At 38.6% G+C, this 21,321-nt stretch overlaps 1 long non-coding RNA gene and 1 pseudogene across 2 annotated transcripts; both read left to right on the forward strand.

The window, feature by feature from the left end:
• The window catches only part of LOC116681310 (zinc finger protein 235-like), a 58,271-nt pseudogene that overhangs the window by 20,853 nt on the left and 16,097 nt on the right, over positions 1-21,321 (forward strand).
• LOC116681311 (uncharacterized) lies at positions 551-2,445 on the forward strand. Of its 2 annotated transcripts, XR_004329998.1 has the most exons (4): positions 551-668; positions 1,575-1,707; positions 1,829-1,935; positions 1,994-2,445. It is a non-coding gene; the product is annotated as an uncharacterized LOC116681311 (long non-coding RNA). The 2 variants fall into 2 exon arrangements; XR_004329997.1 differs by having other exon boundaries at positions 1,829-2,445.

Genomic DNA, 21,321 nt, shown 5'->3' on the forward strand with positions numbered 1-21,321 from the left:
CATCTGAGGCTGGGAGCTATTTTACTGATGTCTTTCTGTCATATTAATTTGTTTCTTCCCTTTTTTTGTTTTTTTTGTTTCAGAATGGCTTTCGATAAAATCTTGCTTACCACACCGGAGACACCATACTACAAGCCCCCGTCTATACCATAGACCGTTAATATAAGTGGACAGAGCATCCGGTTTCGAAAAGTGCAACCACTGCGGAAGTAACTTAAACCTGCATTCTATCTGAATTCCTGCAGAGGGCGACACGCGTGGTTGCAAAAGAGGTTGGTTTCAATAGAAGTCTATGGCGAAATGAGCCACTTCTCACTTGATTTATTACCTCAGTAAACAGCTTCATAATGAGTTTATGGTCTCGATCGCTAGTTCTAAGTATTCTGCAATACAGAATGATGTTCATTTTTGAAATTACGGTCTCGTTGATTTTAAAATCGGCGATAAAGCCGGGGGTGTTTTAGGGCGTGGCTATGATGTGATTGACAGTTCTCGGCCTGTCAATCATGACAGAGTGTTAGCAAAGCTTGTCCACGGCACCTGAACTTCATTTGGGGGTTGACTGTTTCATCGCTGTGGCTGTGACATTTTGGTCGGATAATAATATCTTGTTCAGCGGTCGGTTGCACGGCAAGACACTCAAAGGAATCGGCAGTTCAGTTTTTCCGGTAAGTAAAATTATATTTTGTTTTAATACAGTTTTTCGTTAGCCAACGTTAGCATCTCAATTAATATCAGTTAGCTAGCTTCTAGATTGCACCTTGCTAAGCAAGCTAGCGGGCTAACTAATAAGGCTATGCAGACCGTATAAACGCATGCAGTCTATGTATAAACGTATTAAAATATATTTAATGTTACAGTCGAATACAGAAGGTATGCACCGATCTCGCCTGTGATCTGTTGATCTGTAATAGGTGGTATGAGTGCTAATCGATGCGCATGTAATGGTAACGTTAGCTTAAAATCAAAGCCTGATGTAGCTAACATTATATTGCAAATTCATAAACCCTGTTAGCACGGGGTAAGATCAGCGTGGAACAGCGTGTGATTCAGACATAACCCCTCATATCTTTGTGTGGCGGATTTGTACGTCAAACGTAGACCTGCTTTTGAGTCAAATATATGTATTCCGAAAGTCTGGGCAACGTTACCCGGAGGCGGGCGAAAGACGGCCATGGCGAGGCCTGCACACCCCACCCCAGTCGGGGCTGCGGATCTTTCTGGGCGAGAGGTTACAGGCACCCTGTCCCCCTCGCCGCGGCAGCACCCACCCAGCATCACCATCACCACACGGACTAAGCTGCGGGAGGGAGCGCGTTGACTTGGAGACGGAGGTCTCCGGGTGGGGGAGTGGGTCAGATTGTTAGCGATAAAATGGCGCACATGAAACAATTAGACATTATTTTACGATTCGTTGGGGTATGACATTATATTAATCTATTAAATATACATTTCAATCATTTTCATTACAGATGCATACAGCAGATGTGGTGCCTTGTTAGTGTAAATTGATAGTATGTACACCTTTTGGGATGTGAGTTCTAAATGCACAACATGAATTTCTGTCCTAACAGACTTCCTTTTGATGAGGCCAGGCTGAAGCAATGGTTGGTGAACATGAGGAGAGAGAGACCAGCAAATGGAACCACGAAAAGTCACGTCTGCTGTTCACACTTTGAGGAAGATCAGTTTTTTAGAGACAAGCAGGTATTATTAATTTAAATAAATAATTTAGTGTGTGTCTCATAAATTAGCTCATATATTAATATAATTAATTGTGATCTACCGTGCCTTAACTACATGTTTGTCTTTTACTGGAACTACAAAGGTATCCACACTGAAAACTGAATGAGCAGAGCCTCCAGAAGGAAGACGAGGTGTATAGAGCCTCCAGAAGGAAGACGAGGTGTATAGAGCCTCCAGAAGGAAGACCTGGTGTATAGAGCCTCCAGAAGGAAGACGAGGTGTATAGAGCCTCCAGAAGGAAGACGAGGTGTATAGAGCCTCCAGAAGGAAGACCTGGTGTATAGAGCCTCCAGAAGGAAGACCTGTTGTGTAGAGCGGCGTATTTGGTGCCATTTCATCTGGATGTGGAAACCAGAGCGTTGACCACATCCAAAGTTCTCAAATGTGTTCTGATTGTAAAAATGCCAGAAAATCATTTTTGGTTCAGCTTCTTCTGCTGGAAGGATGGACAATCTTTTGGCACTTGGTAGTTAGAGGTTCAATTTCTTGTGGTTGACTTAGTTTCTGCTGTAGTTTGAGAGGTGATAGTAGTAACATTAAGTAGTTTTGTGGATTAAAACTTTTATAAATATTAAACTGGAATAAAATAATGAATATACTCTAGCAGTCACAGGTGAAAGTATGTTTGGTAATTTCACATAAAGGGTCTTGTATATTTTATGTATTTATGTACTGTTAGAATTAAATATTGACATTGCATGTCCTATGGTTTTTAGTTTTCATACTTTACAAATGTCAGTAACTAATGATTAAATCAAATGTACCTGATACATTTGATTTAATCATTAGTTACTGACATTTAATAAGTTGTTTAATTCTCCTTTGCAATTTGTGATCATACGCTATGATTTTACAATAGCCCTGCACAGATTAAACAGCACCTAGTGCATTTTCAATTATCTACTAAAAATGTTCAAAATACACAAGAAAAGCAAGTATGGTAACATTTATGTGTATTAAAGCCAAAATAGAAAGACACTTTTAATCAATTACAAATTCTATAAAATTACCAATGTCTTCTTGTATGACTACAATGCTGGATGTTCCTATTATAGTTACTTCAGAAAAACAACAAATGTAGCTTTAGAAGGACCTTTATTTCACATTGAAATGGGCATCAAAAAATACATTAACCAAACACTAAAGATTTTTAAAAATATATGAATTAAATAATGTAGTTCACCTTTTACAAGAGTAAATTCCATACATAAAATACTGCTGTGGGTTAATGTAAAGGCAAACTTAACTGTCACAAGACATGTCTGCATAATAAAGAGGTCGTTGAATCTCTCACACTGTTAATTACAGTAGAAATGGTTGACATTACAAATCAAAATATAAAAATACAGCTTAACATTTAAATCTTACAGCACTTGTGCTATCATGCCCGGATACTGCAGGTGGAGGTGCTGCAGGTCCTCCTCCATCCCTGCAACAAGGTTGACGCCCTTGACATGTCTCAGGTCATTCCCGCCACAGTGAATAAGGAGGACGTCCGGGACAGCTCTTCCTTGTAGGGACTGGTAAAAGAAAGGGAGAAGTCTCTTCCACCGCAGACCAGCCAAGCAAATATTTTAAGCTATAGAGAAAAAGGATAAATGAACAGCACTCTTAATTACACACTATTTGAAAATGCTTTGTTACCTTGGCTTAGTTGTAAAAAAGTCTGATTAAAGTTTAATGTTATACAATATATAGCAAAAGAAAATTAACTAATACTATTGCTTATTTCTGGGGCATTTGGGGGGTGAACATGCCATCGTGGCTCTCAGCACTCTTATTTCTAAAAGAATGAAAGAATCATCAATTTCCATTTGAGCCCCTCATAGTTAAATATCTATGCACACTAGCATGTAACTGTACTTCATTAATTATCCAGGAGAATACACATGAATCAACAACAGTCTATTGTTCTTTAGTGTAATTGTAACTTAGTTAAATAAGCTTATTTCTGCTAACATTAGCTCTTAACAGCATGTCAAGGTTAAATGCCCCAACTATAGACTGACACGGCAAACAGTAGCACATTATTGGTGCATTATGGTTATTACAGTTAGCCAAACGTTATAAGAAACTTGGTTATACATGTGCTAACAGCGTTACACAATGATAAGCATTGATAATCGCCATTTAGCATTTCGCTGACACTACGTTTAAACTACGAGAAGTAAACTTCGATTAAAAAAATTAACGTTAGCATGTTTTACCATAGCTAGTTAAGCGGCAAGCTAACGTTACAGACAATTTACATGGTAACTTCAGATACGTTTACTTTACTTTGTTATGTGACTCTTATATGTTACATAACCATAGACTATATGGGACAAAGATATACTTAAAACCTAGTGAAGCTAAATCTTACCTTGAATTATTCAGCAACAGTTGCAACCAGATTGCCAGTGAAAGTGGTTAGCTAAGGTTACGGTAGAGCAGTGTTGCTAACTCTCAGCTAACGTCAGTCAGATCCCGCCCATAGACTGTATATCCCGCCCACCGGTCGGTGGCTCCTCTCTCACTCCGCCCTCTTCTCTAAAATCGTCACATCCGCAACCAAGATGGCTGCGCCCATAAACGCAAACTCGACGACTCATTTCTGATCTCCACAAACCAATGGGTGACGTCACACATGCTCTGTCCATTCATATTAACGGTCTATGGTCTATACACGTTTCAGCTTTAGTTAGTAAAACAGAAAAAAGAGTTCTGTTCCTGGAGCTTTGAGGACGGAGCAGTACGACCATTGCTCTCCAAAGAAAATGTATTAGTAATATTACCAGATGGAATTCTCTCATTAAAATAACTTTGTTTGAGGAATTTGCCTCAAAGGTAAAATGTGGATGTAGTTACGTTATGAGGGGGTACACCCTGCGGGGCCAGGCGCCACCCTATTCAATTAATGTGACCAAAGACACACAATTCTTCCGATCCGCGCCTCTTGAAGTGGCCGATGCCCTGAGGGAGGAGGCGGAGAAGCTCCTCTGCCCGTCGTCCGTAACCACGGAGATAGTGGAAGCTGTCAGGGCAGGGGGGCTTCTCACCGTCCAAGGAGACGTTGTGAAGGTCAGTTAATGAATTTTCCAAAATGACAACATTAATTTAGTTGTGGTGTTGTAAGTAAATTGTGTTGAAAGTAGCCTATTAACATGAATACATTGTGTTTTCAGGTCTCAGCAATTAAATGGGTCCAGGTGGGGGGGGGGGGGGGGGACTGTGTCCCTTAAAACCAAATCATTGGATCAGGTAGCTATAAACTACTGATAGTGTTGAAAAGATGTTTCAGAAAGATAAAAAAAGAGATGAAGACTTTATTAGGCAGGCTACTGCTAAATAGAGAAGGAGTGAACACCAATAGCAAATTGAAAGGTCCTGTAGTGTAAGGAGTCCTAGTTTGGAACGACCGAGGTCTGTGACAGTGTTTCTTCAACTCAGTCTGTTCAGGGTGGGACACCCTGTCGCAGCCTGGTCATTGGCAATCACAGAAATAATACACTTACACACAATACTCTGGACATAGGATGTTTTGTTGTTATTATAAACTAATATACATGACATATAACCTAGCAATGCTGTGGTAATTTAGTATTTAAAGGGAATACGGGATATTGTTTTACAGGGATACAATAATATACATTTCTTTTTTATAGGACAAACATCAGGTGGAAGTGAGCCTGTGGAGGGATGCAGCGATGGTTCCCATCCAGTTGGGTCAGCAGGCAAAGCTGACTCATTTAAACGGCAACAAAACCTCGTATGGTTTCCGCCTCCAGTCCACAAGCCACACGGCCCTTGAGGTATTTTTTTCATTGATGATTTAATTTTTAATTAAATCATCGCGAGTATTGATGTAAGTATGACAAATAAGAAATGTAAAATATTTAAAACACCCTCTATAAATATTTCAATAAAGTGATTATACATGCAATGCCTTATTTTGTATTTATAGCCTTAGATATTTTGAAAAGTTTTTAGGTATCAATTTCTGACAGTTGTGGCCTGTTGCTTACACTTTTTGGCTGAATTTGGCTCATTATGTCAAAACTCTTCACACAAGGCAATCAGACATAGCTATTTCAAAATGAAACTCTGCAATCAAAAGTTAACACTCCTTTCTAAAAATGAAGTTCTTCCCATAAAACCATACACACACACGCACCGTTTGAATGACTCTTTCATATCACCAGCAAACACTGATATAAAACACTGCAGTCTTTGTGTTTCTATTTTTAGTGTCGTTTTCTCAGACTCAGTCTTCTGTAAAACTCAAAAGTAGAGTTTCTGCAGTAGCTTATCAAAGAAGAGTTTTCAGAAAAAATAAACATTCTGACAGAAATAAATAAAAATAGAATCACAAATCATCAAATTTAGCAAGAAAACAAAAGCTAAAAACATTGCTGGATACAGTAAATTGCTATTGCTTAATAAAGGAGAATATTTCAATAAGGGAGGAGTGTTGGATACCTCCTCTCTGAAAGATTACAGTGCATGAGTTCAGTACATTTAGGAATATTAATATTCTGAGGCATTGCAGAAAACTAGAAACAGAAAACTATTGTCAATCACCAGTGCAGTTTTGATTTTGAGGCAACACTGTTGTTTATTAACTTCGGTGGACTCCTCCAGAGGATGGATGTTTTATTTCAAACATTGTGATTACAGGAACTTGAAATCAGTTCTAAGAAATGTTGATTTCCTCCGTCCAGGACCCGGTCTCCACGGCTGTGGTCAGCGCTCTGGGAGCCACTGGGTTTGGGAAGCCGGGCTCCCTGCAGCTCTCGGTGGAGGATGAGGACGCTGTGTACGAGATCGAGGAAGCCCTGTGGGCACCCTTAGAAAAACTTTTAACAAAGCTGTCTTTTTATTTAAAAATTAAAACCTCAGGCAAGAGGCAGAGGCCTGTGATAAGGAAGAATAAGTTTGGTAGTTCTGTTTAGTTTACTATAGATTTGTTGTTTGATTATAATGTTACATTTTGTTGTTAAAAATGTTCAGTTGAAATGTTTAATTAAAGGTTACATGTTTTGCAATTTTGGTTGTCATTCATTTCTTCAGGAAATACTCAAATATTGACACACTTTTGACATTACATAGTGTCATCTACTGTTGCTTCTGTACAAGTTTCATGAAAAGGTTTTACGCTACGTTAGGAAAAGCAAAAGGCAGGCTATTGTATATTAGCCACCAGTTCACACTCAGTAACAAAAAAGTAATTTACTTAACACGATGGGATTAATGAAGTTTTAAAGTTTTGATCATAAGCAGAAAACACATATACATTATAATAATTGCATATTTAAAGATGTTATTTCCCCTAACAAGACACAAAGGCTGTATGATGATATTTATTCTCCTTTAACTTAGCAGGAATAATAATACTTGATGGCAGTACAGAATGCCAGAGTTCATTACTGCATTATATTCAAATGTATTTGTTTTATTTTAAGTTGCCAGCTGCCGCCTACATTTTGTTTTAAGGCTCAAACGCTATAAATAACACCACATCTTCTCTCTCAAGGACGCTGGTATTACCCAATCGTTGGTAGAGATGACTCTTCATAATATTATTATTATTATTATAATTATTATTATATAATTGGGTGGATTGCATATTATATACATTGTAATGATGTGAGAATCTACTTTGGTATAAAAAAGCATGAACACATTAAAGTGAGACACTACAGGTGAATAGACTAACAATAACTTAAAGATATCACCATGAAACTTTAACCATTGATTACTCACATAAATGAGAGAAAAAAATGTATAGAAGGTTTCTGTAATTGATGTTTAAATATGCGAATCAGGTTATATCTAATTAAATATCTGCTAATTTGCATCTTGAAGCGAAGAATCTGACCATTGAAAAAAATAAGGTTCAAAATTCTTTTTGCGTTTCTTGATATATTCAATGACAAGACATTTACAGAAGGGACTATGAATATCTCCTTTTGTTACCCAGTTAATGAGAAAATCTGCCAAGAGCCTTGAATAATGGATTTGTAGGCATAACATGTCATAAAAATCAGGCCAAAAATGACTTCTCAACAAATCCCTCTGTAAACACCTTCAAAATATGGTTAGGTATACGACTGTACAGTTTGGTGAATGTAGGTGCTACAGAAGTGGGAAACCTTTGCTTGGAGTGTGAGAAACAACGGCCTTTAAAGACTTTTATGGCAAATTTGACTAATTTCTATTGAAATCCATGAATATGCAGACAAAATATGCCTTTAGGTCCAAGAGCCATGTCTCACACTGTTTAACATCCAAAGTCATTATTGCTTCATCCATCACTGATCTGAATTATATATTATTAATAAAAGATATCAGTGTAAGCTGATATGCCGGGTTCATACAGATAATAATAATAATAAATATTTTCACACACACTACTATCTAGTAAGTTCTGAAAAGGATATCTCTGTTGCTATGTTCATGGAGCAGCTCCAATGTTAGCAGGGCCCTGATCAAACCAAAACTCCATCCGAAAAATAAGAATTTTAAAAGTTGTCTGCTTGTCATCTTGTAAACAGACCTGATCATGTATGATTTCAGATGTTTTACTAATCATCACCATGATGTTGTTATTTCGGCATACTTAAAATCTGTGTATTGCAATTAAAAACCTGTAGTTTAAGACACAGACACATCATATGTTACAATGTATTGCTTATCAACCAGGTATAATAGAGGCGCAGTGGTCTGATACATGCCCTTCATGTGAAAGTACCGATATTTGTGTTCAAATGTAAGGAGTAGAAGTAAAAAGTCACCACAAAAATAAGTACAAATATCAGAAGAAATCTACTTGAGCACAGTAACGAAGTATTTGTACTTCGTTACTTCCCATCTCTGGTTACAACAGACTTATAGCTAGCTAGCTACTTACGTTAGCCACGTCAGCTCTATTAGCCCCGCTGCTAAACTTGTTGTAATGTTAGCTAGCCAAGAAACGTTAGTAGCCTTAATTAACTAACTTGATGTTAGCCCCATAACAACAAGAGGTAACGCACTCCGTTTCAGTTAGAGCTCAGTTGACTTTGTTATTTGCTGAGCAAATTATACAAATACGTTACATACATTCATGTTGTGTTGCAGAAAAAAGACGTTAGCATGCTAACAAAGTCAATCAGCTGGCAAACGAACTTACTGTTAGTGCTGGCAAGAAGTCCTTCAATGGTGAAAACAGTGAAAAATGTGCTGATATCTCTCCCAATCTCCGTATCTCCGTATCTCTCTCTGTATGCCTTAACGTTATTCTCTCCCTAAATAGCAAAGCTGTTAGTTTAAGAATAAAGCACCATTAAACAGAATGCACGGTCATTTATACCAGGGGTTCCCAAACTTTCAGTCAACGACCCCCAAAGTAACGGTGCAAGTGACTTGCGACCCCCCCCCCACTATAAACTTGCATTGCGTGCAACCGCGCACGCACCATAGGCGTGAAAATCAAAAGAGCTGTTCCCTTTTTATTTGTTTGCTTGGTTTTATTTTAAATTTAGCCACTAGTTTTATCTTGTGTTAAAATCATGGCTAACATTTGCTATTGTAATTGTTTTTAAATTTTTGTTTTATTTCTGGAAATCAACTTGCGACCCCCCCCCCCCCCTCTGGCTCGCGACCCCCCTGTGGGTCCCGACCCCCATTTTGGGAATCACTGATTTATACTACACTATTTCAAATATTCAAGTCAACCAATCACGGAGGGGGTGTGAGCATTATTTCGCCTGACAGAAAACCACATACAACACAACTTAATTATGCATTTAGTTTGTAATAGAATGAATTTCTTTTTCATAAACGCCCACTAATATAATATTTGATCATCTTTGAATTTATTTCTTTTCTTTTGAAAATAATAATAATAATTCTGTGCATTTTTCTGCTGCTGTCAATCACCTAGCACCTTAAAAGAAGAGAAAAGAGATTCTTTACCGTGGTCGGGAGACAGCGCCCCCACAGTCCCTTTATGGAGAAAAATGGAATTACTCCATTCTTTCATTTGGATTGTGGAGCGAACAGAAGTAAGTAATGTTGTCTATGTATTGCATTTTTAACAAATGTTATTTTTTTGTCGTTCTGGTGTTACCCATATGGCTTAGCATTTGCTGGTGTAGTTGCAGACTTTCAGAAAGACCATTATAGATAGCCTATAGGCCTATATAGATATTTTTTATACATTAAGGTTGATTTAGCTAGCTAATCCAAAAAGCACATGGTAGTTTAGCATAATTGCTTTGAAAGTAGGCAATTTAGTGACTAACTTGGATGCCGTTCTGGTTCTAATTGTGATGTGCCTTGATTTGGCTAAATATTAGTGTAAATGTTGCATGCTGAAAGGGATGATTTTTCTTTTTTGCTCCATTTGTTCAGATGCATCTCCAATGAAACTGCCGTCCGTCCAGGACCCTGACATTGAGAGGGCGCGGCAGGCCCTGCAGCTGTGTGCGGTAGGTTGAATGGTTATAGTGTGCTTTGATTCTTAATAATGTCTGCATGTCATGAGCATGTCAGCTGCGTGGCGTGACCGTTTTATTTCGGCTCCCATGTGAAGAGCTTGTCCTGCGTGACACATGCATTCTAGAAATAGCAACAATTCCAAAATTTGCAGTACAGTGAAAAGGTTCACAAATAATTGCAATTGACATAATAGTCTCTTTCAGTCAATTTATTTGGTACTTTTTCAAGAAAAATAAAAGTTTGATTGTTGTTCATTTTGCTGTCATGTAACACAGATAATGTAATAACACAGGTACACATCAGCCTGACGTAAACCACGCCTCTTAAAGATCATAACTCAATTATCTCAATTATCATAACATTTGAAATAACAATACAAATATTATCCCTTATATAAATTAATTTTTGCATATGTAAACAAGGGGCATTTAGTTAGATTAGATTTAACTGTACTGTCATTGTGCAGCGTACAAGTACAAAGACAACGAAATGCAGTTTGAATCCAACCAGATGTGCAACAAGAAAAAGCAGAAAAAATTGCAATATAATTTACATACGTTCAGACAGGTGGTGCATAGGCAGGACAATAAATATATTGTAGTGTTATAAGAGCAGAATAAATATGGCTATGTAATATATACAATGTATGAACATCATGTACAGATGTGCAACGTAGTAGCAGTAATATATACTAGTAATAAGAATAATATATATATATATATATATATATATATATATATATATATATATATTAGGGCTGTCAAAATTAGCGCGATAATAACGAGTTAACGCAATCATATATTAATTCGATTAAGAAAAAATGTCGCAATTAACGCACGTTGTCTTTGACTCCTTGAAGGACCCGTATTGAGGTGTTTGCACAGGGCGCACGACACTGATGAACAGTAGCTGTGCCGCCAAGTGGTAGTCTCATAGAAGGGTGTGCAGCCAGATTGAAAAGAATCAGCACAGAAGTTGAATTATGGAGAAAGAAGGGATAATGGATGGGAAGTTTATTTTCAAAACTTTGGCAGATAGTACAGTTGACAAAATGAAAGTTATATGTAGCATTTGTCGAGCTGAGTTTAGTTATCACCGAAGTACATCCAGTCTGAGGAATCACTGCAAGCCAAGCACACGGATCCCAGCGTAAGCTCTGCTTCTGGTAACGTACGACAAACTACACGTGACAGCCGTTTTAGAAGCAGATCGATGGATACGTCGACCTCAAGTAAACTGACCCAAGCTATAGCTAAATGGATAGCCACAGCATGCAGGCCAGTTTATATAGTGGAAGACGAAGGTCTCCGTGATATTATCCGGATTGCCTCCGGTGACCTCACGTACGAGATGCCATCCAGGGCCACAGTCAAGTCCAGGATACACGAGTGGTATGACACAGAGAACGCAAAACTAGCTACGAATTTGGACAACACAGCTTCTGTCGCGCTTACTGGTGACTATTGGACATCGCTAGGTAATCATAGGTATCTTGGAGTAACAGCTCATTACATGGATCAGGAGTGGAAGCATGCATTCACATGCATTGACTGTAATGAGAACTGATGAGAGGCATATGGCTGACGTATGCGCGAGTCATTTTATGGATGTGGCGGGTCAGTGGAACATTGAAGAGAAAGTGAGCACGCTGAACACAGACAGTGCTAGAAATATGATTGCAGCTTCGAAACAGCTACCATTCGAACACCTGCCGTGCACGGCTCATAGTATTCAACGCTCAGTCACAGTGTCTCTACAAAACAGTGCATTTGACGGTGCACTTGCTAAATGTCGCAAAGTGGTTGGCCACTTCAAACATAGCCCACCTAATACTGCTGAACTCAAGACACAGCAAGTTGAGATCAATTGGTCTAGTTTTTACTTATTAAGTACATTTGGTATGAATGACAATGTGTCATTACATTTGATAATCTCATTTAACTTCAATTGGAGTGGATTTGAAATAGAATTTTAAAAATGTGATTAATCGTGAGTTAACTCACCATTACTATGCGATTAATCAACTAAAAAATGTTAATCGTTTGACAGCCCTAATATATATATATATATATATACCTTGTATTAACAGAATATAAAGTAAGAAAAATAAAAATTCAATAAATATGGATAAACTGAGTACCATATAGACATATTTGCAGTGTGGAAACTTTATAAGAATAGTAAGAATAAGTATGTGTAGACTAAATAGTATGAAGAGCAGTAGAATATGGCTATGTATAGATGTTTTTTACCAGTTAATTTACAATTAAAAAAATAGGACATAGAATAATTACAAGTAAACCTCAATATAGCAAAAATATTTTAAGCTTACAAAATAAGAGTAAGGATGGAGCCCCTTATTTTTTTTAACATCAGTACTTTAATAATGAATATGAAGATAACAAATCTGATTAAACCATAAAACAAACACATACAGTGGTCTGCAAAAGTTTGGGCAACCTTGTTAATTTCCATGATTTTCCTTCATAAATCGTTGGTTCTTAGGATAAAAAAATCAGTTAAATATATCATATAGGAGACAAACACAGTGATATTTGAGAAGTGAAACGAAGTTTATACCATTTACAGGAAGTGTGCAATAATTGTTTAAACAAAATTAGGCATGTGCATAAATTTGGGCACTGTTGTCATTTTACTGATTTCACAATCTTTAGAACCAATTATTGGAATTATTGGTTTGGGAAGCTCAGTGACCCTTGACCTACATACACAGGTGAACCCAATTATGAGAGAGTATTTAAGGGGGGGGCAATTGTAAGTTTCCCTCCTCTGTGAATCTTCTCTGAAGAGTAGCGACATGGGAGTCTCAAAAGAACTGTCACATGAACTGAAAACAAAGATTGTTCACTATCATGAATTAGGGGAAGGATACCGAAAGCTGTCTAAGAGATATCAGTTGTCTGTTTTGACAGTTAGGAACATAGTCAGGAAAGTGAAGACCACAGGCACAGTTCAAGTTAAGGCTCAAAGTGGCAGACCAAGGAAAATCACGGATAAACAGAAGCGAAGAATGGTTAGAACAGTCAAAGTCAACCCACAGGCCAGCACCAAAGACATACAACATGATCTTGCTGCAGATGGAGTCATTGTGCACCGTACAACTATTGCGCGCACTTTACACAAGGAGATGCTGTACGCAAGAGTGATGCGGAGGAAGCCTTTTCTCCGCCCACATCACAAACAAAGCCGCTTGAGGTATGCTAAAGCACATTTGGACAAGCCGGCTTCCTTTTGGAATAAGGTGCTGTGGACTGATGAAACTAAAATTGAGTTATTTGGACATAACAAGGGGCGTCATGCATGGAGGAAAAACAACACAGCATTCCTAGAAAAACACTGCTGCCTACAGTAAAATTTGGTGGTGGTTCCATCCTGCTGTGGGCCTGTGTGGCCAGTGCAGGGACTGGGAATCTTGTTAAAGTTGAGGGACGCATGGATTCCACCAAATATCAGCAGATTCTGGAGACCAATGTCCAGGAATCAGTGACAAGGCTGAAGCTGCGCCGGGGCTGGATCTTTCAACAGGACAATGACCCTAAACACTGCTCAAAATCTACTAAGGCATTCATGCAGAGGAACAAGTACAACGTTCTGGAATGGCCATCTCAGTCCCCAGACCTGAATATTATTGAAAATCTGTGGTGTGACTTAAAGAGAGCTGTCCATGCTCGGAAACCATCAAACCTGAATGAATTAGAGGTGTTTTGTAGAGAGGAATGGTCCAAAATACCTCCAACCAGAATCCAGACTCTCATAGGAAGCTATATGAAGCGTTTAAGAAGCTGTTATTTCTGCAAAAGGGGATCTACTAAATATTGAGTTATTTTTTTTGATTGTGGTGCCCAAATTTATGCACATGCCTAATTTTGTTTAAACATTATTGCACACTTCCTGTAAATGGTATAAACTTCGTTTCACTTCTCAAATATCACTGTGTTTGTCTCCTATATGATATATTTAACTGATTTTTTTTATCCTAAGAACCAACGATTTATGAAGGAAAATCATGGAAATTAACAAGGTTGCCCAAACTTTTGCAGACCACTGTATAAACACATCCAACAATGAAAATGTAATTAATTCAATAAATTGTTCCATATGTCAATCTTAATTGTATAAAGTGCTTGACCATGCAGTTGTATGACAATCTTTTTTTGTAATTGTAGTATGCTTCAAGGGACCCAGATGTTCCCCGGCACACCCTGTTCCCCCAGTTAATGGATGCAACAACTGGGGTGATGACAGTGGTGTGCCGGGAACATCGGCTGAGAAGGGCTGCCGAGAGCCGGGAGAGGTGGCTCCAAAAACAACTGGAGCGTTGTAAGAGGGAGAAGGAGGCGGCTGAGAGGAAGGTGCAACAACTCCAGCAGGAGTTGGAGTTGTTGCACATTGCTGCAGCCTTCAATAGAGATGGTAAGTTTTTAGTTGCGCTGCATATTGTCACAGCTATGACTGTGATAGTACGGCTGTGTAATACAGGATCTGGAGCTCACCGACCATTTAGCACATGTAGTGTGTGAAATACAATGTTTTGTTAATAGGGTTATTAGAAGATTATTTTGATACACAAAGCATACTTTTATATTTATCCTTTTTCTTGCAGATGCAGCAATGCAGGCAGAGCCGGGAGAGGAGTGAGATCTGGAGGACAGCTACATTTTCTTTTGCTTTTCCATTTTGTTTTTCACATCTTTTTTTAAATAAAGGTTTTATTGCTTATGAGTTTCACGTGGTATTGTTTTGGTTGAAGTTGAGGTTGTTGTCCCAAACCTAGCTTCATCCTGTGTTTCAAATTAACTACAAACCTTTTTCTTACTTAAAATACAAACACTCAGCCTTTTTTTTTTTTATTAACAATTAAAATTACAACCATTCAGACATCGCAATTCAAAACATAAACTTATAGTAAGGAAATTGCAACTTATATAACATAAGGTCAGGTATCAACGGTAAAAAAAAACAATATAAACAAAACCATGAGGTAGACAGCGTAGTAATAATAAAAAGAAATATAAAGGAAATAAATCATTTTAATATTTAATAATTATTTTTCAGTTATTTTATTTTTTATTTAAAATATACACCATGTATATATCAAACTGCGCCATATGTATAGAGCAGTGGTTCTTAACCTTGTTGGAGGTACTGACCCCCACCAGTTTAATATGCGTGTTCACCGAACCCTTCTGATGATGGCCAAGCGGGGCGTGTCATCACGAATCATATGAGTCGGGTGTGTGTCTTGACCTCCGCCGAACCCCTGAGACTGACTCACCGAACCCCTGGGGTTCGATCGAACCCAGGTTAAGAACCACTGGTATAGACCCTTTGGAAGTGACATCACACTCTAATCGCACAAATTATGAACGCCATGACGGGCTGTGGAAGAGCTATGCTGTAGAAAGACGGCAAGCCAAACGCATCCATGTTGATTCATAAACAATCTGCAGAGCAAGCATGTGTATCGACTGCATTTCTGGTTCAAATGACTGATAAATAATAAGAACATCTACCAGACTCCATTTAATAAAACAGTACTTTTGGCGTGTATAGAGCAAACAAATGTTCACATGTAAATGAGTAACGTATGTGTTTATTTCCACCAACACTAGAGTTGTGATGGTTAGAAAAAGTGTAGAGAAGACAAAAACAGCTTTACATAGTTTATTTGGTTTCTGTCCAGTTTGAATGAAGTGTGTAACACAATGCTAAAATGAGTATTTATTTACATGGAATCTGGTGGGTTTAGCGATGCCTGCCTGAGCAAAATATATATAAATAAAACACCCCAGTTTTGCTAAAATTTTAATTTTAGTTTTAATGGTGAAGTGTTAAGTGTCTTATCCCTTCAGAGAAAGACCTTTTTATAACCTATTTAAGACCTTTCTGTTTCCCAGAAACAGCTATGACGAACCTAGCACTAAACCAACCAGACTCCATTTAAAAAACAGTAATTTTAGCGTGTATAAAGCCAACATATGCTCACGTGGAAATCGGTAAGTATGTGTTTATTTCCACCAACACTAGAGTTGTGATGGTTGGAAAAGTGTGATTTGGGAGAAACCGTGCTTGCTATCTGAACGCTCATTCAGCCCAATAAACATTAAAGTCTTGTCTTCGGTTTCAACTTGTAATTATGTTTCTACGTTAAAGTATGGCGATGCAGCATGGCCCCAAAGAGGTGTTGTTTTGAGCTGTGTTTCCCATTAAAGTCTATGAGTAATTTTGCACCGTTTTTTGCAGATTTTGCAGATTAGACACGTTTTCATGTATTTTGTGTGCACGTGTAGGCAACGCTCCTTATCCTATAGTAGCCTACTAACGTTAGCTACTTTATGACAGCTAGCTACTATCCGGTTAACAGTAACTAGCATGTCTATGCACTCTAACTTAGCTTAACGTTTTAAATCCCAAAATACTTAAGTTACGTTGATTATTGTTAATTACTGTTAAAGTTGTTTATTGTGTAAAGCTGCTTTCAGTAGATGGCAGCTGATTAGACAACAAAACAACAATAATAGGTTTACTAACGTAACGTTTGTATGTAATTAATCCTGTTATCGTTAAAGAAAACATACAATTAGTGCAAAAAATGCATCCCTTTCTGTATTTCTCTAAGACAGTGAACTAACTATAAACCAGCAGGAGTAACGGGGGGGCAGAGACAGAGCGCTACCATCAGCAGACCTAACAGTAAGTATGTCTTTGTCCCATAGTTATTACATAGAAGGAGTCACATTGTAAAGTAAATGTATCTGTAAGTTGCCATGTAAATTGTCTGTAACGTTAGCTTGCCACTTGGCTATCTATGGTAAAACATGCTATCGTTAATTTTCTGCAAATCAAAGTTTACTTTTCCGTCAGCGAAATGCAAATCGGGTATTGTCTTATGCTTATCATAATCTAACGCTAACTATTAGCACATGTATAACCAAGTTTCTTATAACGTTTGGTTAACTGTAATACCCATAATGCATCAATGATGTCCTGCTTCTGTTTGCCCCGTCAGTTTATTTTTTGGCACATTTAGCCTTAACATATTTAACGGATTGTAAATAGGTTAAGTTAAATTCCTGCATAAATGGGAACAGCGCCATCTGCTGGTGTCACCCTCTCAATGCGCCGCAGGGTTAAACTTGGTGAATTATGGGTAATCCACAGCAGAACTCTCGACAACTGCTGTGGTAAGTCGCATGTTAACGCCGCAGAGACAATGTTAGTCAAAATGTTTTAAAAGCCCACCATACAATGTTTAATTTTACTGTATAATTGTTGTAATGTAGTTTCACAATGAATGCCGTTAGTTTGGCGTTGTGTGAAGCACTAATTTTGAACTTAGAGCTGAATGTTAAACTAGCTAACTTTATATAGCTTCTGACGCCATTCTCCCGTCTAACTCACTGTGTGTGTGTAGGGTTTTGTGTCTCTGTTGGTGGTGTCGACGTGCTCGCCCTGATTCGACCTGATTTCCCTGCACAACATTCTACATTCTATCACCCCTTTAACTATGAAATGGATGACTGAGAAACTATTATATCATGACATGTTTAATATACTATATTATAATTTTTGAGATAGGTCCTTCGGAACATCTGCTGGATCAGTCAGGATGGCCGAGCGGTCTAGGTGCTGTGTTCAGGTCGCAGTCTCCACTGGAGGCGTGGGTTCAAGTCCCACTTCTGATAACTAGTTTTTTCATCTGGAACAAATGTCTGAGACATGATATTGGGAATAAAGAACTTAGCAGTTCTTTGTATTTAAGAGGACATGAATGTGCGCGAGAAACGCAATTGCAAGTACAGCGTTTTTTTATTGTCAACACATGTAAAGTTCCCATGTGTTTGTACACAGTAGACATATCTACTGCTGCATTCAGTGTCTGTGGCAAGTCCTTCAAACCTGTTCTTGACTTGCTTTTTCCCACATCCTCTGAATGCTTAGCTAACTAAATGACTTAAGTTGGCCAGTAATTGTTGCTTTTTCATCTTCATTGTGATTGTTGTGTGCCTTTTAATATCACACATGTGGATATTATGAAAGAAACTGCCTAGTGGCGGTTTTCCACTGCGTGGTATCTACTCGACTTGCCTTGACTCTACTCGCCTTTTTTGGTTTTCCATTACGAAAAAAAGTCCCTGGGACCTGCTACCAGGTACTTTTTTTAGTACTACCTCAGTCGAGGTTCCAAGCGAGCTGAGGAGATACCAAAAGGTGATGTGGAAACCTGCAGACTGCTGGTTGGTCGGATCACTACGTTGTTAGCGAACAAGAGTGCGGTGTGTGTGTCCAGAACAAACGGGACATTTAAAAAAAATCTAGCCAGACACCGACAGATTATTGACTCTCTGCACTATTCTCACTTTTCAACTGTTCAATATTAAGGGCTATTGGGGGCTTTATATCATTTCCAATATTTCGCACTGTTATTTAAAAACAAAACAAAAAAAACACAATTTATCAAAGAAAAGTTTTTATTTAGCTTTTCAAGTAGCGCATCAAACCCTCCCGCACATCCCGGTCTTCTTCCTCTGCACCCTGGGACAATGTCCCCCCCCCCGGCTCTGCTGTTCCAGATGTATCCCAGTTGTTGTCAAAAGCCTCTCCATGACTCCCATGAAGATTATACAAAGCATAGCAGGTCAGAACCAGAGATCTCACCGGTCGGACATCGCCCACCAAGATTTTGCAAAGCGTGAATGCTCTGAAACACAAACAGTACACAGCACACGTGTTGGTATGTAATCATGGTTGCTAAAGTTCATGTACTTTATATAACGCTAACGTATAGTAATTACTGACCGGGGCCCCTAACACATGCAAATGTTAGCTAACGTTACCAGGAAATTTAACTTACCCTTTTGTGTCGGCGAACAACCGTCATGTCGACGTATGAACTCCGTCGGACTTCCCAAACTCCCGTTTTATGGTGACCAGCCATGCTGAGGCATTACTCATTTTGCAATGGAAAACGGACGCAAAATGCGTCGAGTCGAGGCGAGTCGAGTCGAGCTGTTACCAGCAGTGGAAAAACGCCACAAGTGTATTCAGTCCGTCAGCAAGTCTGTAATCCACAACAATTAAAAGGGTGTATGCTATTCTACAAGGGCCCTTGTATACCTTTAGAGAATGAGAAGAGAAAAGGTGATGTAAAATAAAGCATTTTAGCCCAAAACACCCATGTGAGCCAAGCAATAGGTCAAACAAATCAGGAGTGCCACACAATTTACCTTTATTACCCAGTTAAGCAATCCTTCAACACAGACAGGCATAACACCTTTGGTCCCCCACAGTAAAATGCAATATATTAAGACAACAGTATGTGCCACCATGCAGGTTTGTTTTTGATACATTTTCCAGCTCACCGTAGCATTTTCCAAAAAATGTAAGTAAAATCTGGTCCAATTGCTGTCATGATCAAAATTAAGAATTTAAAATCATTACCACAATTTGTATGAACCATTACAAGTGAATTGTAGGACTACAAAATACTTACTTCCTTCCACGTAGAAACTTGTGGCAGCCTGAACCAACTGGTCACATCCCTCCATGGTGGTGATAGGCCTCAGTGATCCCAATAAAGACAGGCTCTCGGCAGCTTCCTCAACAGCATCTCTAGCCGATGCAATATCAACTGCCTCACTGATCTTATTGACAACATGTACAGTTTATTAGTATGAGGCCTTTTCAGATACTTCACCATTTGTAACAGAAAAAAAAAAAAAAAGTAATTTTACCATTGTAGTTGAGATCATTGAGGGCTGAACCTCATTTACAATGACAGAGTCAAATTAATATAGACAAATGTTAAAGAATAAACAGAACACCATCAGTACATAATATACACCTTTTTGAGTTTCAACTGCAAATCCTGGTCTGCTACCTCTTCGAGAGCGGGTGGCAATGTAGGTGTTGAGCAGAGGTTTTGGTAGAACCTCTTGGAAAAAAAAGAAGGCAACACACCTCCATGTACCAGTGTCACAGCCATCATCACTCCAAATGTTCTGTAGAGACTTTTTTGTAATGCTGCAAAAAAAATTGAAATGTTCTAGTTTCCAGGGGATAACAGTTGGCAAAAATCTTCAGGAAACGGTGTTTACAACTTTCTCAAATCTAAAATTTGAACAAAAGAAAAAATCAATATGTCAGATAAGTGTCATGTGTGGGTACTAACCATGGCTGTCCAGGGACAGGTTCTTCCTGTTCTGTGGCCCTGTAAACAGGCTGCTGTCTTTTAGAGCAATCATAAGCAGTCGGAAAAACTCCTGTGTAAGGCCCCCGTCATCCACTGAACCCTCTGCTTGCATGAAGTCATCCATAAATACAATACTTAATTTGGCTTCTGGATTAAAACTCCTCCTTGCAAAGGTTTGGATGGCACCATCCATTATATTTTCTCTGCATACATTTATCATGTTACTGCTGGGCGTCTCTCCAATCCAGACTTTTGATAATAGGTCAGTAAGGTTTTCAGATCCGGGGCCTGTTGCACGAAAGTAGAATAAAGATATCCAGGATAAATGAAAAAGCGCAGCTAGACTTAGTGTGACCTGCTCATCGCGGCTTAATCGGTTGCACGTTTGCCGAGCCAGGATGAACAGGTGGAGCTATGTCAAGCCAGGTGTAGATAGCTGGGATAAGTGCACGTTCACGTCTTTCTCAAATAGACCACGGTATCGATCACAGATTTACTGATGCAGAGATGAGAAGACGCATGCGCCAAATGGTTCACCCAATGAGCAGCATCTTCTAATGGAAAGTAACGAGGAGGGAAGAATATGCAAAATGGGAAATACGGCTCTTATCAAACGGAGAGAATATGCCCAACATAGCGGACACGACTGAATGTGTGGGGGTTTAAAAATATCTACTTTGCCTCAAAAGAGAGCAGAGGGAACTAATGTTCATCGGGAAATGGACCAAGGACTTTAGGCTTAATTTCAAACCCTTATTCACAACGTGAGAACATGTTTTACAACCATGCACAAATCACTATAAGATATTCCTAATTCTTTGTACAATTAATGTTCATACAGAACAATCATGATTGTTCAACAACTAGAAAAAAAGTAAGTAACTTCAATACACGCTGTGAGC

This window comes from Etheostoma spectabile, unplaced genomic scaffold, assembly GCF_008692095.1.
Source record: "Etheostoma spectabile isolate EspeVRDwgs_2016 unplaced genomic scaffold, UIUC_Espe_1.0 scaffold00018611, whole genome shotgun sequence".
In the NCBI taxonomy this organism is placed as follows: Eukaryota; Metazoa; Chordata; class Actinopteri; order Perciformes; family Percidae; genus Etheostoma; species Etheostoma spectabile.